The sequence below is a fragment of the Zalophus californianus genome, chromosome 13 (assembly GCF_009762305.2).
Source record: "Zalophus californianus isolate mZalCal1 chromosome 13, mZalCal1.pri.v2, whole genome shotgun sequence".
Taxonomy (NCBI): Eukaryota; Metazoa; Chordata; class Mammalia; order Carnivora; family Otariidae; genus Zalophus; species Zalophus californianus.
The window spans coordinates 42,802,710-42,819,710 of NC_045607.1; the positions used below are offsets into that span (position 1 = coordinate 42,802,710).

At 39.6% G+C, this 17,001-nt stretch overlaps 1 pseudogene; it reads left to right on the forward strand.

The window, feature by feature from the left end:
- Nucleotides 1-882: 882 nt before the first annotated feature.
- Nucleotides 883-3,441, forward strand: LOC113934129 (annotated as a pseudogene).
- The last annotated feature ends 13,560 nt before the right edge of the window (nucleotides 3,442-17,001 follow it).

The following is a 17,001-nucleotide window of genomic DNA, read 5'->3' on the forward strand; positions in this document are numbered from 1 at the left end:
CAATATGTAAATGGTGGTATGTAAATGAATAGGCATAACAGTGTTCCAATAAAACTTTATTTGCAAAAACAGGTAGTAGACATATTGTGTTCATGGACTGAAAGACTCAACATAGTAAAGATCTCAATGCTCCCTAAGTTGATATACAAGCTTAACACAACGTAACTCCCATCATAGTCCCAACATATCTTTTTGCAGATATAGACAAAATTATTCTAAAATTTATATGAAGAGGCAAAGAACCAGAAAAGCTAAAACAATTTTCAGAGAAGGCTATAGTGGGAGGAATCATTCTGTCCAATTTTAAGACATGTTTTATAGTTGCAGAAATCAAAACCATGTGGTAGTGCAAACTATGTATCTGACCAAAATCTCACATGATTAGATATTACTACAGACCTATCAGAACAGCTAAAATTAAAAAAATAATAATAATACCAAATGCTGGCAAGTATGCAGAGCAACTGGATCTCTTATACATTGTTTAGGGGATTATAAAATGATATAGGCACTTAGCAGTTATTTAAACAGCTAAACATACACTTACCATCTGACCTAGCAATCACATTTCTAGGCATTTATCCCAGAGAAATAAAAACTTATGTCCACAAAAAAACCTACACACAAATGGTCACAGCAGTTTTATTTGTAACAGTCAAAAACAGGATACGAACATAAAGTCCTTCAATAGGTGAATGGTTAAACAAAATGTGATATATCCCTATCATAGAATATTATTCAGCACTAAAAAGAACTGAACTACTAATACATGTAAAATTTAGATGCATCCAAGGACATGATGCTGAGTGAAAAAAAAAAGGCCAATTTTAAAAGTTATGATTTCACTTATATAACATTCTCCAAAATGACAAAATTACAGAGATGAAGAGCAAGGTTCGGAAATGGTAAGGGAGAAGGGGTGAATATGACTATAAAAGAAGAGGACAAGGGATTTCTTTGGATAATGGCATAGTTCTATATCTTGTCATGGTCATGATTATAGGAATCTACACACACATCGTACTAATAATGTCAATTCCCAGTTTTGACCTTGGACTATAGTTATATGTAAGCTGTAACCAGCAAACGATATCAGGTGAAGGATACACAGGCCTTTGCTGGTACTATCTTTGCAACTTCCTAGGAATCCACAGTTACTGCAAAATAAAAAGTTAAAAAAACAAAGCAGATGGCAGGCCATTGTCATAATCTGGCTGTAGTTTGCTAACTCCTGACTTAGACAGTAGATATTCTGACAATAATATTTGTATTAGCTGTGCAGTATGTCTTTCATTATATATATAATCATTTTGTTTATAATATATATCGCATTTTGTTTAATATATATATAATGATTTGTTTAACCATTTCTCTATTATTTCCAATTTTTCTCTTTATAAAACCAAGACCCAGGATGTTTTATATCTTTTTACACATCTATGATTATTTCTTTAGAATAAATATCTAAAATTTACAGTGTCAAATATAGACATAGCTTTAAACTTTTGGCATAATATTGTCAAATTACCTCTACAAAAACTTCAAGTCCTAAGTAAGATACCACTTCCTACAAGAAGACTTCCCCAGTCTCAGATGTCCCTCTTACTGGCTTCCACAGTACCCTGAATTTCCTCTATCATTTATACTCTGGTCACAACTTGTTTGTTGTATAACTTCAATCTCAATTAAGATCTAGACCTTAATCTCTGTACGGCAGGAGACTTTAATCTCCGTAGGGCTATGTTTGTCTTGCCCCCTTTTTTATGCCCAGCATGAGCACAATGCCTGACAAGTTGTAGATATTCATTAAATACTTTCTGAATCAATGAATGAGAAAGGAATAGATAGATAGATAGATAGATCACAAAGGAAATGTTCTACTTTTGAGAGTTTACAACACTAATATTGACAGTGTGTTTCTAGCACCCTCCAGGAAAAAGAGTCCCTTACCTATGAATATAGACATCAGATCAAAATCGAGATTAACCCTATAGGATGGAGATCGATTCATCAGATTGTCATAACTTGATGAAACTGCCATTAAGATCACCTCAATAACTTTCATTGTGCTGACTATATGCTCTCCCAGTCACTTTCTAGTTATTATTTGTTTTTTAGGCATAAAGTATAAACTACCCACACTGAGAATATGCATATGTCATACAAGTTTAAATTTCTTGCCCTTGTGACAATTATATTTTTTACTAAAAATTAATAAAGTGACATCCGATTTGTTCATTGTTTATGAATTTTATTATATGAATACATTCCCCTCAGCCTCCCCTAGAAGGCAGTAATCACATCAATGTGCTACCAACCTCCTGTCCCTCCAGGGACGATCTTATTATTTGCTTCCTCAAACTATAACAGGCATGATTTTTAAGGCTCTGTGGTTTTTATACCCAAGTATTTTTACTTCATATGACTTTTTTTAAACATTTCAAGTCTCTTCTAAAACTCTTCATGTAGCCTCTGTGCTTTTTCTACCTTAGCCAGAATACATTCCTTGACGGTAACTGAATTATATCTAAATTTGGGGAGGTCTTTTAATGCTCCTGCTCCTGATAAGACTGCTATGGCCCCTCTTTGGCAAGGCGCCTGAAACGTGATATTATTCTTTATCAAAACTCCTCTTTTTATCTATATGGATTTGCTCCTCATGTGCAAGGGTTTATTGCATTTAACACACTACTAAGTTTATCTAAGGTAGTCAAGTTATTATAGGTAGAGTGGCTTTTAGAAAAGATCAGAAAGCTCTTCCGTGGCGGCGACCAGAGCAATCCGGCCGTCCCCCAATCTGGGGGGGGGAGGGGCGGGGGGCGGCACCTTAGCGACCCTGCCTTTCCTTTTTAGTTTTTCCCTCTCTCGCCCGAGGAGGCTTTCCGGAAGGCTCTTGCACTGGGGCCGGGGGACGGGAGGGGGGGGCGGGGGAGCGGGGGGGTTGGGGGAGGCTTGGCGCTGAAGTGGCCAAGCTGTCGGGAGGGGCCTGAGTGGGCGCCTTGAGGACCCAAGATTGTCTAAAGCCACAGGGAAAAAGGTGGAAAATTCACCGTCGCCATTGCCAGAAAGAGGGATTTATGGCTTTGTTCTTTTCTTAAGCTCCCAATTTGGCTTCATTCTGTATCTTGTGTGGGCATTTATTCCTGAATCTTAGCTAAACTCCTTAGAATTAACCTATTGGCCTCAAAAATACTGGGCGGTTGCACTGCCCGTCTACGTCCTCACTACTATAGTAATTGGTTACATACTCTTATTTGGAATAAACATGATGAGTACCTCTCCACTCAACTCCGTTCATACAATCACAGATAACTTATGCTAAAAATCAACAGCAGAAGAAATACCGGGAAGAGGCCATCCCAAGCATTAAGCGAGATTCCTATTAGTGAAGTAAACCAAATGTTCTTCCTGGCAACTAAATAACTTTATCCCAAAAACTAAATTGTATGTAGACTAACACCGGAGCATTTACTATAATTTTTTATGTAATAATTTTGACCATAATTATTTTGACTCTCTCTCGTACCCAATATTGAAATGTAAACAAAGTAAGTTGATTCTTTTAGATTAAGTTCTATTAATATTATAAAAGTTCTTGAGTATTAGTTATTAATGAACAGAATAAATAAAATACTGCATTACCATAAAAAAAGATCAGAAAATATGTTTAGTGGCTGAGATTTAAATATATGTGAAACAGAATTTCTTATTTGAGAATTATATTCTGGACCGTGAACATTACGACAAGTTGCTAAGGGAGACTATGGAATTGTATGCAGTCTGACCTGGAAATAAGAGGAAAATGTGGAAGAGCAGGCCATATATTACAGAGGAAACACATCAGGCTGGAACCCTGTTACTAACTCACAGAGGGACTCTGTGCTAGCCACTTCACCTCAGAACCTCTGTTTCCTCCGCTATAAACTAAGGCAGGTAGACCAGAAGAAAGATAAACTCCCTACCAGCTCAGAAGTTCTGTGATTCTGTGATAAAACTGGTCTATCCCTTCGGTATCCAGTGTGAAGTAGTGACATTTATCTTGGAAATCTATGATTTACAATCTAATCAGAATCCCTTCCCTTGGACATCGATCTGTGATGTTCCTTTTCTGGTTGATAATTTTCGCTGTCTTCCATACCCTCGTACTGTAAGGATGCCCTCGGGACTTGAGCTCAATCGGTTCCCATTAGCTACCTCTCCCTGTCACCCACCTGCCCTCTTCCCATTTCTCCCCTAGTGACTAGCTCTCACTCTTATCTTCCGTAGGCCAGCTCTCTAACCCTATCTAAACCAGTCACCATACGTGGAAGAAGGTCCAAGGCAGTACTCAAAATCTCATTCCCAAATACCATCCCTACATTTTAACAAAGGCTCCTCCTTTAATTCTAACCTCAGGAAAGACTTTAATTCAAGGAAGGGAGAAAGACAACTAACATCTGTTAAATAACTACTCTGTGCCACATCAATACATATCACATTCATTTCTTATAACTGTTGGAAAATACATACTATTTCCCCCGATTCTGTTGAAATTGAGAAAACTGATGCTCAGGGAAATTAAATAAGTTGCCGGGATCAAGAGGTAGTATCGGCAGAGCTGGGATTCAAACTCCCAGTCCATCTAACTTGAGAGTTGTTCTCTTTCCACCAGACCATATAGTCGTCTTGTGGTCCACAAAGCTCCAGGGTCCTGGGGTATTATCTCAGGGCCCTCTAAGAAGAGACGATGGGAATCAGGCTCCAGCCCTGTCTTTACTCTGAGGATGCCCAGAATACACATGCCCAGTGGTATTTATTTTGTAATTATTACTATTTAATTTGAGGAAAAAAGACTCCACTGATTTAGAAACGTTTGTATAGCACTTGTTAAAACAAATGGCATCCTAACCCAGGGTATCGCCTTTCCAACACATAGACACTTATTCTCATAGATGTTTCAGGTGATAGTCTCAGATTGAATAACCACTCTTGTCAGTCACACATCCTTAGGGACAGTCTAAGAAATAACGGAGCCATAGGAGATGTTCAACAAAAGTTAATCTGTGCCACTCCTCCTAGCTCTATCTAACCTCAGCCACATCACAGATGACTGTAGGTTGGTAGACCAGAATCCTGGTTTGGAAAAATTCTACAGCTCCTGTAGACATACAATTTTAATTTCATGGTAAACATGCTCAGGGCAACATCAAATCGTGTATCCACTTTTTTCTGTTTGTTGGTTGGTTTTTAATTCTCCTGCACCTGCATCTACCCCCTTCTATTCTTTGAGCCAGGAGATCATAATGTGTGAAAATAAAGATCTACACAGAGAGAATGGAGGTGTTACAAGCTGCATGTGTGAGCAAATGATAGATAACCAGATGTATTCCCGGCCAGTGTTTTTTGGAACAGAACATTTGGTAACTTTGTAGTCAGAGAAGGGGAAATAACATCTGAAGTTAGCTACAGGGCTTAGAAGTGTCCAGCATCAGAAAGGTCAATGCCTGATCAACAGGTAAGGAAGAAGCCAAAAGAAACAACAGCAGGAGGAACAGATAAGGAGCAAAAAGCATCGAACAAAGAGCCTCAGACTTGAGAGATGGCCTCTGGGTGTTTGCTGGGCTCAGAATTTGCAGCACTGAGTTTGAGTATTTCCGGCCCTTTTTATAATTGTATCATTCATCAAAGAAGCCACACTGAAAATGGAGAGCTAGATTGAGTTATTTTCCTGCTGACTGCAAGGTACTTACAATTTGTCCGGGGATGGCAGAGGGACAAAGATGAAGACCTCCCATTTCCTATATGGGACTGCTTCACAAAGGTGGAAGAAGGCCAATAGTCACCATTGTGATCCATGAATCCTCTGCAGAGGCAGTGGACCACAGATGGAACATTCCAAGATGCTTAACTGATGCTTTTCTCACTGCCTCCATATTTACTGCCAAGACCAGTGCCTCTACAGGAGCATGACATGGTATCTCAGATATGGAACTAGATCATGTACGCAGGCATCCTCAGCATAACAAGTGATGCATAAAAGGTATTCTCCTTTTCTCTGAATTGAATTCATTTTTGCATTCAGTAAATTTGAGATGCCTAAGGGACTGTAACATGGAAATACCAGTATTCAGTGGAACACTACTGAAGATATGGCCTCAAGTTCAAATAGGAGAGGCAGGTTTCTGCACATGGGAATGGCTGGAAATGGAGATGGGTTGTTAGTCAACTGTGAATTTAGGGGCCAGAATCCCCTATTCTTAAGGCTGAGCATCCCATTGCATGTCTTTAACCTTATCGTTTATAATATTTTGATCACTGGTTGGTCAGTGACCCAACTTATGGACTACATTTATTCTGTATATTTCATAATAAAAACTTAAGTCACTGGGCCCAGTGTTAGGAAAAGGAAATTTCTTTTTTTTTTTTAAGATCTTATTTATTTATTTGACAGAGAGAGACACAGCGAGAGAGGGAACACAAGCAGGGGGAGTGGGAGAGGGAGAAGCAGGCTTCCCACCGAGGAGGGAGCCTGGTGCAGGGCTCGATCCCAGGACCCTGGGATCATGACCTGAGCCGAAGGCAGACGCTTAATGACTGAGCCACCCAGGCGCCCCAGGAAAAGGAAACTTCTTGAATAACTTATTTCCCTGGTTAAGTGCCTATAGTCCTTCCCCCACATTCCAGACCTGAAACTTTTGCTCTAGTAATTGCTTCAGTGTCTACCATTCTCCATCAACAGAAGTGCTAGTGGTTTAGGTCATGGTCTCTTCTTTTCTTTTTGGCTTGCAAAGAAGAAAAAAACATACATTTTAGATTTCAATTATGAGCTCTCCTGGTTGACCCTGCTGCCTTTGAACCATAAAATGATCCCTCTCTGTGTTTCATATTTCTCCTCTTAAAAAGAACAAGTGAAATTCAATTGGTAGGAACATGTGATGAAGAAAATTGGAGTGGAAGCTGAAATTGCCTTAAACACCAGATGCCAAAAGAACAACGCTGGATAATGATCTAACTTTCAAATATATTGTGTGTTTTCTAGCAAAGAAAACAGGAAACATAAATGTCTCATAACGTCCACCCACTTAAAAACATTAAATTCTAATGGGGCTGAGGTAGAGGGAATAAGAGAAAGAAAAATACAGCTAATATCATTTGAATTCCTACTGTGTGATGAGTACCTTGATATATATGTTAAATATTATTTCATTGTCTCTAGCCTGCTCAGGAAAAAACTGACAGTCTGGGTGGAATTTAAGTCTGTCTCAATTTGAGCTGTAGGACATTTTATTTGCCTACAACAAAAACCCTTTTATCATTCTTCTATTTAAAAAAAAAGATTTTGTGTATTTATTTATTTATTTATTTGACAGAGAGAGAGAGAGAGAGAGAGAGAGCACAAGCAGGGGGAGGGCAGAAGGAGATGCAGACTCCCCGCTGAGCAGGGAGCCTGATGTGGGACTCAATCCCAGGACCCTGGGACCGTGACCTGAGCCGAAGGCAGACACAATGATTGAGCCACCCAGGCGCCCCTTTATCATTCTTTTAAAAAATAAAAAACAGGAATTCTGTTAAAGATAGTGTGTCAGGAGTCCCCAAGACTACCCCATTGGAGATTCACCTAGAAGGATGCATGGGATTCAGATACGGTTGTGCTAATGGCTAAGATTTATTACAGCAAAGTGTAGGGATAAACAGCTGGATCATATGCGGAAAATGTGCAGGCAGAATCTGGAAAAATCCATACACATATTTCCTAATGTTCTCTCCCTCCCTGGGTGGCTCAGTCAGTTAAGCATCCGAGTCTTGATTTCAGCTCGGGTCATGATCTCAGGGTCCTGGCATCGAGCCCCCGGCGGGCTCCCTGCTCAGCATGGAGTCTGCTTGAGATTCTCTAACTCCCTCTCCCTCTGCCCCTCCCCTGACTCATGCTTGCACTCTCACTCTCTCTCAAATACATAAATAAATAAAATCTTTTAAAAAGGAGAAAGAATATACTGGTTAAAGTGGTTCATATCCATTAGAAATATTTGCTCAGATTGAACCTAAGCAGAATTAAAGTAAAACATTTAAACTTAACCAAATGAACCAGATCTTCTGGTTTCACAATCATTTAAGTTTAGTTCTCAAATGGTGCCAAATGCTTCACAAGTAGCTTTAAATGCAGCCCCGGGCAATAGAACTTTCTATGAGAGCGGAAATGTTCTTGCGGTCCAATATAGTCGCTACTCACCACATGCAATTACTGAGTACTTGAAACGTGGCTAGTGCAACTAAGGAAATACATTTTTATTTATATTTCATTTGAGTTGATTTAAATAGTTATGCATGGCTAGTGACTTCTGTATTGGAAACACATTTTTAAATGGGCTCGTTGCCTTGTTTTTATTCTTGTTATAGGAGCCTCTTTCAAAACGTGTTGACAGATCAGTTGATTTGGAGACGCTGTGTGTGTGTGTGTGTGTGTGTTGTGTGTGTGTGTGTGTGTGTGTGTAGCGCATCTTTGTCTTTGGGAAGTGTCAGCAGCACCATTTACAAATACACATACCTAATTATCAGAAAGAGATTTCAGTACTATCTTCGATCATCCTAACTTACTGCACCCATCATCTCTTCACATTTGTAACTTAACTCATGGGAACTCTATAAGCAAACTTCATTCATTTAAGTGGAGAGGCCAAGTAAAACCTCTTGAACATCCATTTTCTTGAAGTCTCACTGAATACCTCAATTTTTCTTAAAAAACAAATAAAAAAGAGGAAGAGGTAGTAGTGGTGAATGGTAATGTCCAGCAGAATCTAGACTGTGTATGAATAACGTGTCAAGTTATAGTTTATTAGCAAACAGGACAGAATATTTTCTACTTTTCTGTAAGAATTCATATGTTGTGAAGCTACAGATTCATCAGGACACCATGTGAATTCTAAAAATAAACTAGTACTGATATGCTGACACATTAGGCTAGGTCATGATGAGTAAGCTTCAGGGAGTGACATTCATTTGTTCATTAACTTCATAACATGTTCTGCATGTCTCCAGTGCACAAGGCACTGTACTAAGTACAATAGGTGGTATAAAGACAACTCCCTGACCTCCAATAATTCTGATCAAGATCTGGCACCAAGAGTGGATAAATCTGAAAAGAGAAATGTCAACACAGCATATTCCTGACTGAATTTTCCAATCATTTCACTTTTACATACAGTTTTGCTTATGACTATATCCAAAAAGGTTATGATCAGAGAATTTTCAGTGACATATAGCCAGAGTGTTCATCCTTCCACCGTAAAAATAGATATGACTAAATGCAATATAGTATCCTAGATTGGATCCTGGAACAGAAACAAAATATTAGATCTAATTAAAGCCTGAAATTTAGTTAATAGGACTTAATTTCTTCGCTTTGACAAATGTATCACAGTAATGTTACTATTAGCAGAAACTGAATGAAGAATGCATAGGAATCCTCTGTACTGTTGTCTTAGTCTGTTCAGGATGCTATAACAAAAATACCATAGACTGGGTGGCTTAAACAACGATGTATGATTCTCACAGTTCTGGAGGCTGGCAAGGCCAAAATCAAGGTGCCAGCAGGTTTTGTATCGGGTGAGGACCCACTTCCACATTCATAGACAGCCCTTTTTTTTTTCACTATGTCACTAATGAATATATATATATATATATATATTCATTATTCACTATATACAGTGGAAGAGGCGAGCGAACTCAGGGACTCTTTTATAAGGGTGTCTACCAAGTCACTTCCCAAAGGTCCCATCTCTAAATACTATCACACTGGGGATTAGATTTCAACCAATGAATTCTGGGGTGTCACGTTTATGTAGTCTCTAGCAACTAACCTGGCAACTTTCCTGTAAATCCATAATTATCCAAAAATTATATGTGTATTCAAAATAGATATGGAAGAACAAGCAGGAATGTCTAAAGCCCTTAGAGTTCTCTCTGAGTTACATGGCCGTCAACTCACTGGGACTGGGCGCGGCCTTTCTCCTAGAAGGAGAAGCTGGACATGACCTCAACTACCCCCAAGGTCTCCAAAAAATGCTGTCAGCAACTGGCACTAAAGCCCAGACTATTTGGCAGTCTATCTCAATCTATGTCTCCAATGACAAGGCAACATTCACACTTGCTTCATAAAAAATGCACAGCAAGGGAGGGTGGGACCCTTCCTAAATTCTATCCCCAGAATATTGGCCATCTGTGCCCAGACATACCCTTTTGAGAAGACAAGAGATCAGTGCATCTTCTCATCCTTCTTTCTGTGGATTCTCATCTATACCATGTTCAGACAATCCCAGTTCATGAATTATGCTATGAAGATGCCATCATCTGGGCACCTGGGTGGTTCAGTAAGTTAAGCGTCTAACTCTGGGTTTCCACTGAGGTCATGATCTCAAGGGTTGTGAGACTTGAGTCCCGCATCTGGCTCTGCGCTCAGCGGGGAGTCTGCTTGAAGATTCTCTCCCTCTGCCCCTCCCCCTACTCACACATTCTCTCTCTGTCTCTCCCTCTCTCTAAATAAATAAATAAATCTTAAAAAAAAGAAAGAAACTGCCAGCATACTTTATTTTTGATTTTCCTTTTTGAACATTTCAATTTATTTCACTAGCAGAAAAAGAAAGGTTTGAATAGCCCACCCATACTGAAAGTGGACAGTCAAAGGAAGGGGGCGCTGAAGGGAGGGAGCTAGTAATTGAATAGAACAAGACTTGAATGTGGCAAAGCTAAATCTGAAAGTATAGATCAACAGTTAGTGTTTTAATTAAAGACCCACAGCTCGTATCATCCTCAAAGGGTAAAAACTGAAAGCTTTTCCTCTATGGTCAGGAACAAGACAAGGATGTACACTCTCATCACCATTATTTATCATCGTACTGGAAGTCCCAGCCCCAGGAATCAGACAACAGAAAGAAATAAAAGGCATCCAAATAGGCAAGGAAGAAGTCAAACTTTCATTCTTCACAAATGACGATACTCTATGTAGAAAACACAAAAGACTCCAACAAAAAATTGTTAGAACTGATACAGGAATTCAAAACCAGTCTTTAAATGGTCATCTAACTTCAATGTATGCAGGATTTGTGCAAACAAGTATTTTGAGTATAAATATTTAGATTTGCCTATTCAAAAAGCACTAATTTACATAAATCAAAAACTTCAACTAGGTAAACTCACTAATTTGAAAGGCCTAGATGTATTTTTTGTAAGCAAATATTTTAATTATGGATAGAAAAATCCCACTAATCTGGATGCTTAGAGGTTAGGGTGAAGTCACTTTAAATAAAGAAAAATTCAAAATTTTGGAAAATGTTGGTAGAAAGCTCCTGCTTTCTTCAGACATTAATCTGTACCCTTAATGAGGAATGTAGCTTGTCTTCACAATTTCATAGGCAGCTGGAAGTTTTTACACATTGGTATAGGCAAGCCTATGCAAGACCTTCTCACATTGTGAACAGGTTTTTAAATAATGTGTGAAAATTCTGAAGTTGTAATAGACTTAGTAGTCTCACACGACAAAATAAGAGAAGAAAAATCAATTCCCACCCTAAGAATGAAAGAGTGTTCCTGCAGGGGCAATGCACCAATTGAGTGAACAATTTCAAATTTGGGCAACAGACTTTGTAGAAGAATAGATTTATTCCTCTGTGAAAATACTGGGTTCAGAGTTTCTTCAAATAGTTTTACAGGCAAAAAATCAGTAAACTTCCTTAGAGTAGGGGAGCAGAAAATAGGAAAAAGCAGTTAAAGGCAAACCTATGCTTGCATCTTCTTTTTTTCAGGTCCATATGGCTTACCACAGCTCCTGATTTTTCTCCATCCTCTTCAAATCTGGAAGGCTTCTCCATTTTCTTGATGATCTATAGTAACAAAGCATTTTCAGCCTGCCTCGGAGGAAGTAGAGGTTCTCCTCCAGCATGGTAGGGAAACTCCACTACAGCCTATATTATTCTCTGATTACAAGTAAAACCACTTACCAAAACACAGAAAGCAGCTACTTGAGGACTCTGAAAAGCACACAAAAGGCACTGGATTGGAGAGAAAGTCAGAAGTTGTAAAAGAAAACCAACTTTTCTGTGGTTGCTCAACTGTGGTTGAGCAGTAATTCAGGTGGCTAAAACTTCAGTAGAAGCACCATATTTCTGGCCAGAGGAATGAGATAAAGAGCCTGGCAGGTTGGAGAATGTGGGGAGAATTTGAGAAAGGCGACACCTAAAGCAGGGGATACCCTTATTCTGAAGATCACTCTCAGGCTCACCCATGAGTCTGCATGTGTGAGAGAGACTCAAATAGCAAGGCATAGGCTCTAAGAATAGAGCCAAGATTCCAACCACATCTCAAATCACAGGACATCCAAGAGGCGCATGTGCACAATAGGCCCAAAGCATCAGAGCAAAGAACTAGATGGGAAGCACCTCTCACAGAAGGTGAAAGAAAACGAAGATAAACAGATTGATAACCTGCTGAAACAACAACAACCGCAAAACAATCAACATTCTCTAGAACAAGGAACATTACTAGGGATCAAGAGGTACATAGCAAATGATAAAAAAAAAAAAAATGTAACGACTCTAGATATCTATGCACCTATTGGTAGAGCTTCAAAAAACATGAAGCAAAACCTGACAGAAGAGAAATAAAAAAAAAAATCTACAGTTTCATTTGAAGCCTTCAGCATTCTTTTCTCAGCAATCAACAGAACAAGTCGACAGAAAAATCAATGAGCACATACAAGACCTGAACAAGATTATCAACTAATTTGATATAATTGACATTTATAGACTACTCCAACAACACCAGGATATACATTACTGTCAAGACCACATGAAACATTCACCAAAACAGACTATATTCTGATCCATCAAACAACCCTCAACATACTTAAAAGAAGTGAAATCTCACAGATAGTTTCTCTAAATACAATGGAATTGAACTAGAAATAAATAGCAGAGGGCGCCTGGGTGGCTCAGATGGTTAAGCATCTGCCTTCGGCTCAGGTCATGATCCCGAGGTCCTGGGATCGAGTCCCGCATCGGGCTCCCTGCTCCTTGGGAGCCTGCTTCTCCCTCTGCTTCTCTCTCTCTCCCCCCGCCCCTGTCTCTCATGAATAAATAAATAAAATCTTTAAAAAAAAAAAAAGAAATAAATAGCAGAAAGATAGCCGGGAATCCCCAAATACTGAAAAATTAAACCCACTTCTAAATAATCCACGGGCCAAAAACAAAGTTGCAAGGGAAATTAGGAAATATTTTGAATTGAATAAAAAGTAAAATGCAATGTCAATATTTTGGGTGCAGTTAAAGCCGTGCTTCAAGGAAGATTTATAATATTACATACTTCCATAAAAAAGAAGAAAGACCTCAAACCAATTATCTACGATTTCTCCTTAAGAACTAGAAAATGTCAGTAAATTAAACCCAGAGCAAGAAGACAGAAGAAAATAATAATAGAGTAGAAATCAATGAAATTGGAAAGAGAAAAATTTAGTAATAAATAAAAGCAAAAGCTAGCTTTTGAAAAAAATTAATAAAATTGATAAACCTCTAGCCAGAAACAAAGACACAAGAATAAAAGAATATAAAGAATAAAAGAGGAGACCCTACAAAGACCCCCACAGATATTAAAAGGCTAAGAAAATATTACAAATACCTTTTATATGTTCATGAATTTACCAATTTAGATGAAACAGGCAAATTGCTTGAAAGACACAAACTACTAAAGCTCACTCAAAAAAAAAGATAATCTTAAAAAGAGTGTCCTATATTAAAGAAATTGAATTCATACTTAAAAACTCTGCAACACAAGAAGCTCCAACTCAAATGGCTTCACTTCAATATAAATACTTAATAAAGTATGTCAAGTATTTAAAGAAGAAATAATACTGATTCCATATAAACTCTTCCAGAAGATAAGAGAACACTTGACAGTTTATGGGACCAGCATTACACTAATAACATGGTTACAAGAAAACCATAGACCAATATCCCTCATGAAAATGGGTGGAAAATATTCAATAAAATATTAGCAAATCAAATCCAGCATATGTAGAAAGAACAATATATCATGACCAAGTGGAATTTACCCCAGAAAGGCTAGGTTGGTTTAACATTTGAAAATTAATATAATTCACCATTTCAGTAGACCAAAGGACAAAACAAATCGTAACGAAGCTAGTTGGCTTTAAAAAAAAAAAGTAATGGTAACAGCTCTAGTACTAACTTACTATAGAGATCTCCACCATCTAATTTATAGGAAATGTCAAACACATTGTCAAACACACACTAAATTATTTATTTAAAATCTCATTGGCTTTGGGGGATAAATAAATGATCAAAGAATGCATCTTAGAGGTCTCATAGACAAATTCTCCTCTTACTTAGCAGTTTTATCTTATTTCTGGTCTCTCTTCCTCCCCACATTGCCGTTTCTCATTCCCAGCCCTGAAACAGAAAGTGATGGAGCATCTGCATTATTATGATCGCTTCCTGAAGGGGCCTGTTCAACACCTTCTAGAGCACCATTCTGCATGCTTGTTTGACTTTCAGCTAAATACTACTGTCTCTCCAACTCTAAGTGAAGGCATTTCACTATTCAAACTTTCCCTCTTGGGAAAAGATAAGAAAATGCTTGAGATTGTCTCGTTTTGTGAGTTGAGCTGTCATGCCATTATACCAGGTCCTGGCCCTGGGACTCCCACTGCACGGACCTCTGCTGTGGCTCACTGCCTGACGGAGCTGGCCCGGCCCAGCCTCGGGCACCGGCACTCATGCTCTGCAGCCCCAGTGGCTTGGACAGGTGCCACAACCATCCGGACCACACCCAGGGAATGCAGGATGGGCAGCACCGCCCTTTATTCGTGTAAGTGTTCTACTTTTCTCACTTGCATTTGCCTCATGGACTACAATATTGTATACTTTAAAATAAGGGGATATTTGGAAATTTAATTCTCAAAACAGGCCGTCTTAAATCAGACGTTTATTTTATTTTATTTTATTTTATTTATTTGAGAGAGAGAGAGAGATAGTGACAGAGATATCGAGAGAGCATAAGCAGGGAGGAGAGGGAGAGCAGGCTTCCTGCCGAGCAGGGAACCGGACGCAGGGCTTGATCCCAGGACCTGGGATCATGACCTGAGCCGAAGGCAGATGCTTAACCAACTGAGCCACCCAGGCACCCCTTAAATCAGACTTTTAAATAAATTTTTGATTTAGGACATCATGTTCTTATAACTTTTGATCAATAAGTGCTCCAAAATTCTTTGGAGAAAAAAAAAAAAGCATGTTTCTCTGAATGAAATTTATAACCATATTATATATAAATCATTCACAGTTTATACAGTCAGTAAACTTTCTATGAGAGAACAACATATGTACACTGGCACCTTACGTTTCCAGAAAAATTGTTTCCTTTTGAGATTTTAGTGGAGGAGGCTTTGAGATTATAGGAAATAGCTTTTGCTCTATCTAATCACCTCTCCCAGCCTACACATACCCATCCCCTGTCCCTATTTCCATGAAAACTTAAACTCTGAGTCTTCTTTGGGGAACACTTTCCTGACATCACCCCTCTTTATGCTGGATCTTGCTGTGTCTCACTGGAGCACTGTCCAAGGTATGTGCTCCCATTTGACACTAAATGTCACGACGGCAGCAAATACATCTGTTTCATTTACTCTTATTTTCACTACCTAGCACAGTGCCTGAGATATACAAGGGAACTAATAATAAATAAATATACTTGGATGGATGAAAAACTAAGAGTGCTATTACCACCGAGGAAAAAGTACCTCCAGATCACATTTACAAGGAAGTGTTAAAAACATCGGGGGGGGGGGGTGGAGCAAGATGGCAGAAGAGTAGGAGACCTGGATGTCATCTGGTCCTGGAAATTCAGGGGGATAGGGATCAAACCATTCTGAAAACCTATGAACTCAACAGGAGATCAAAGAAAAGAATAGCAACAACTCTCTGAACAGAAAAGCGAACTCTTTCTGGAAGGTAGGATGTGCGGAGAAGTGAATCCGAGGCGATATTCGGGAGGGCAGATGGCGGGGGAGGGGGCCTCCATAGGCCACTTCTGGCAAGTGATAGAGCCGCAGAGCACAAAATCGGAACTTTTAGAAGTCGGTTCCACTGAGGGACGTCGCTCCAGTGGCTAAGCGAGGGTGGAACCCTCACAGAACAGTGTGGTCTCAGGACCCTCGGGGTCACAGAAAGACCAGGGGTGTCTGAGTGCGGCAGAGCTCCCAGGTATCGGAGCAGGGAAGCCGGCTGCAGAGACGGAGCCAAGGCATGGGCTCTCAGCTCGGGGTTGCCATAAACTGGGATCCGCAGCACAGCTGGGCCACTTGTCTTCCAGAAGGGACCCAACAAGCGGGAGATCCGGGGAGACTCCCCTTCCTCCCCTGGGAGGAGCATCGTGGGAGCACACCACAGGGATCTGCTGGGATTGGAGACTCCACACGGGGTAGTGTGCCAGATATAGAAACGCTTGGTCACAGGGTGGGTGAGCACGGACTGCGGCCAGAGACCAGGGAGACAGGAGTGATTGACTGCTTTTCTCTGGGGGCGCACTGAGGACAGGGGACTGAGTTCTCGGCTCCTCTGGGGCGGAGATTGGGAGGCCGCCATTTTCACTCTCGTCCTCTAAAGTCAAACGGAAAGCTTGCAGGGAACAAAAGCCCCCAAGAGCAAACCCAAGCAGATTACTTAGCCAACACCAAAGAAAAAAAAACAATTATAAGAACATGTTATGAGCAACTATATGCCAGCAAATTAGATAACCTGGAAGAAATGGATGCATTCTAGAGATGTATCAACTACCAAAACTGAACCAGGAAGAAATAGAAAACCTGAACAGACCTATAACCACTAAGGAAATTGAATCAGTCATCAAAAATCTCCCAACAAACAAAACCCCAGGGCCAGATGGCTTCCCAGGGGAATTCTACCAAACATTTAAGAAGACTTAATACCTATTCTTCTGAAACTGTTCCAAAAAATAGAA